Source organism: Amaranthus tricolor, chromosome 12 (genome assembly GCF_026212465.1).
Source record: "Amaranthus tricolor cultivar Red isolate AtriRed21 chromosome 12, ASM2621246v1, whole genome shotgun sequence".
In the NCBI taxonomy this organism is placed as follows: Eukaryota; Viridiplantae; Streptophyta; class Magnoliopsida; order Caryophyllales; family Amaranthaceae; genus Amaranthus; species Amaranthus tricolor.
In genome coordinates this window covers 12,092,789-12,097,583 of record NC_080058.1, presented here as the reverse complement: position 1 = coordinate 12,097,583, position 4,795 = coordinate 12,092,789, and positions in this window count along the sequence as shown.

The window sequence follows — 4,795 nt, the reverse complement described above, 5'->3', positions numbered from 1 at the left end:
CAATAAAATTTGTCATATGATCATTGCATTAGAAGAAAATATTACAATGTCAATATACCCTACATATTAAAGATTATGTTTGTACACTCCTTTGTGTATGGCAACGAAGTTCCTTCTTTGAACGCCAAGTAGATACGAATGGCAACGTCTTGATGATATTGTTCGCATATGAGTTTATGGTACTATTTGTCGCGCTCTTCTTCAAACTATTGTTCTCCTTGAGGATTGTGCCCTTGATGCTTGGAACCGCATCGAAAATAATTTTCAAAATAATAAAACTTTCCGTATTCTCCACTTTGAGTCTCAATTTAATGATCCCTCTCTCTCTCGTTTCCCAAATCCAGAGGCTTATTATAATGAACTCCAAACCCTTGCCACTACCCTTAACAACCTTGGTAGCACCATCACCGATAATCAATTGGCTCTTCATGTCCTTCATGGATTAACCTGCGATAATTATCGTCCTTTTTGTTCCATGGTGCAACACTTGAAACCTCTTCCCTCATTTGACTCTCTCCTTATTATGTTGGAGTTAGAGGAACACACAAATAACAAAGATTATTCCTCATCCCAAGATTCAGCTGTAGTAGGAGCGGCACTCTCGATAGATAATTAACATTAATAATTATACTTAAGATAAATAATGCGAAAGTGTAAAACGCCGAACTACTAAAAACCATTTAAACTAAAACCATTTAAAACGTAAGTTAAAAATCTTACAATTGAGAAAATATAATATAAGGTTTGGTTAAATACGATAAAAAAAACATAAGTACAATATAGTCATCAAAGTCATCAAGTAAAATCAATATAGCTAAGTCCTCAATAGAATAATTAAAGTTGCGGCCTAGATTGAAACATGAGCTAAATTTTCTTGCAAAATACTGTCATCCATAATGCAGATGACAGCCGATTGAATCGGTCAACGATAAAGCCGAGTACAATTTCCTCAACAAGCTTATGATGTGATAGTTAAATCATGCTTACAAAATAATCATCAAGCACAATATAGAAGATTATTACTCATTATTGACCTTTATTAAGCCATTAAGTTACATTCTCAATACTTGCAAAAGTTCATTACTGCTACTAAATATTTGGTAACCTTAATGCTTATTCAATCAAGTTCGATTAAGCCTCATAGCTTTACCATCATAGCACATCACAAGATCACATCAATAATGAAAACTGATTTATGTAACGATCGGGTTAGGTGAGGACCGTAGTCCTAAACCCTAACTGTGGAGGGAGTCGTCACTCCTCTCAATACTGTTATGCTCGAGACTCCACATGATGGGTTTTTCTAGGACCTCCTGTCTGATACCACATTTTACGTGCCAGCTAACACGGACGCCGAGATTTTACATGTCGGTCCATTGTTCGACGTTACCTTACTATTAGAGTCATACAATCAATATCGTGCAATATCAAACAAGACTCTAAACCGAAATAGTTTACGTTCTTATAAGTCAAACTTCCACTAGTCAAAATTTTGACAATTCTACGCTTTTAATAGAAACAAATTTCTAGTATCTAATAAATTAATATTAATTATATAATAAATTTTCGTAGTTATACTAAGATTCCTGAGGCTAAACTACGTCATTATTATGTCATAAATAATCATAAAAGTCAAGGGTAATATTTCTAAGTACTTAATAACATATTTTATCAAATAACCAAATAAAATAGTAAAACGGATCTATCATAACTATGAAAAATAATCCGACAAGTTATGAAGGTTCCAAAATTTAAAATGAAATGAGTTTTCAAGAAAAACAACGCTAAGCATTTCAACAAATTAGTTTGACTATTTTATTGATAAACCGATTAATAATTCTCTATAATAACTTGAGATCAAAATAAAAATTTTATCAAAACACCAAGATAATTTGGAATCATTTTAAAGAGATAAGTTTGTTTAACTAATAAAATTCATGATTATTATTTTAAATAATTAATACAATCATTTTAGCCATAAGTCGATATATATATATATATATATATATATATATATATATATATATATATATATATATATATATATATATATATATATATATATATATATATATATATATATATATATATATATATATATATATATATATATATATATATAAAATAATTAAAGTACATATGGTCCACGAAAATTTGCCCTAGGGTCATCATGAGATTCAACATGTTATAGGAGTATGCCAAAAAGTTACAAGTTAAGAAGAGCCTATTTAATATTTATTTCTTATTTAATTCTTTTTTATTTTCAAATTTATTAATAAACTTTAACTTATTTTAAACTTAAGTAATATATTTTCTTAGCTATTTTTAATAATTAAGAAAGTATTCAACACCTCTTCTTATTAGAACAATATTTTTAAACGAAAATTCAATTAAACGTTATTTTAATGAAGTAAAACATAAGGAACATATCTAAAATAATATCTTAACTTTTAGCTTTTATGAAATACTTATAAAATACTCTTTTTAAAATTCCTAGTTCACATCAATTTTATCTACCAAGATTTCATCATAAAAACATCACTAGATATTATTTTTAAGTATTTTCCCAATGCAAAAGTTCATAAAGCTACCATACATGAAACTTAAAACAATATTTCACATAAAAAAATTCATATATATCTACATTATCATATTAATCAAAATTTCCATATTCTTTTTTTTAGAGGGTCCCAAAAGTATTATTGTTTTGACGAAAATATCACTAAACTGGATATGACTTTGATATAACCATGTAAAGTTTAAATGATTAAAATAAAATCATGTTGATCATGCTCTTTATATTATCAAATAACCGTAAATAAATATCACATAATGAGAGTGTAACACCCCGAGATTTTAATAATGAAATTATTTAATATTTTAATAAATTTTAAAGATTTTACTATTATATTAAATTATTTCTGAATTAGTTTAATAAATTTCTTGCATACATGAATTTAAATGTTAACTTATATACATATATTAAATATATAGTTACGATTTTTTCTCAAATAAAGAGGTTCGAATCAAAATGATTATTTTATTAAAATGTGTGAACCCACGAAGGTGAGTCTCTTAGTTGGGTCTCGCAAGAAAATGAATCGAGATAAAAATAAAAATAAATAAACCTAATAATAAATAAATATAATAATAATAATGATAAGAATAACAGTGATAAAAAGATAAAATCCTCGTTGCTCTAAACCTAGCCGTCACTCTCCTTCTCCTCCTTCTTTCTCTTCTTCTTCCTTTCTCCCTCACTCTCCGCGTCCCTTCCAACGCCACAGCAGCTGCCGGCACCTCACCACCACCAGCAACTAGCCGCCAACAGCAACCAGCAGGCAGGGACTGCGATTTTTCACCCCAAACAGCCGCTGCCCAGCAGCCACGACCGCCCGCTTGCCCCTCCCCTTCTGCCGTGAAGGCTGCCGCCACCAGCAGCCACAGTCCAGCCGTGTGGTGTCCTCCACAACCACCTATACTCTCACCCATTTCTAATTCCCCTTTGTAAGACATCTCACCTACCTCTAAATGATTTTTTTTCCTTCTTGTTTTAATTGGGATTTTATCAAGTTTATGAGTCTTATGATGATTTTTTATTATTTCTTTCTTTTATTTATTGAATCTTTCTATGAGTAAGAGTTGGTGAATTGAATATATTTATGAATTAAGGTTTAAAGTATGAATATAAATGAAAGTTGTACTACTTTTGTGTATAGGGATGTTTTATAACTTTAATAAATTGGTATGAGATTTGAATATGTGATTATATTGTAAATGGTGATAAATGTAGAATAGATGATTGAAGTTATTAGTCCCAAAAGTGGGTGTTAATTGTCACTTGTATTGTTAAAAAATGATGGTGGTTATTGTTTATATTATTGATTATTATTGCTAGTTAATTATGTTTCGATCGTAGCTATTAGAGTCGAATTCTACCGTTGTGGAAGTCGAAAGAAACTATTGTTATTATTGTTGCTAATTATTAGTGGAAGTGTTTCTTTTCGTGTTCTTTGCCATTGTGAGTAATTTTGTATGTTGTAGTGAGTTATACGACAACTTGAGGTTATCTCTAACATCAACATTATTCAAGTTATTGGTATTAGTGTTGTTGTACAAGTGTTATTTGTGGATGACATGATATGGTGATAGGGTTTTGTTACTCGAGTCCCATAGGTTTAAAGAAATGGTCTTAACGCACACTTTGTTGTTGTGAAAGCTTATTTGATCCTTGGTTTAGTGGTTGTAAAAGCTTATTCGATTGTTGAGTTAATGTTACAACTTATGAACAAATATAGATTGAGTAATGTGAATTGGTTTAGTATGCGTTATAATAAGTGGAAGTTACTTTGAATAGGTGGATGATAGCTTGTTGTAGATGCTAGATGCTCTTAAGTGGAGACAAGTAGGCTTATTAGTTCTATTCCTAACTTGTATAGGTTCCCAGTTCATAAGAGGAAGGTAGAACTTAGTTAGGTGATTTTTTTAACTCTTGGTCGTGCAGTGACGCTTGCAGGTGCGTACACGCAGTAATTAATTATCATATTCATTGTTTCAAAGTATTATCCATAATTCATAATTATATGCATCGTAGTAGAATTATAGAGCGCCAGAAAGTAAACTATGCTAGTGTATAGTCATAATAGTGATGTAGGCAAGTAGAATGAAAGCATTAGGAGACTATGAGAACAGATTTCTATATAGTAGAGAACGCACCATGGTTGTGTGTGGTATCGAAATGATTTCCTACTTATTGAGCCTTGATTTATGATTTATTGGTGTGACTCAACTGAAT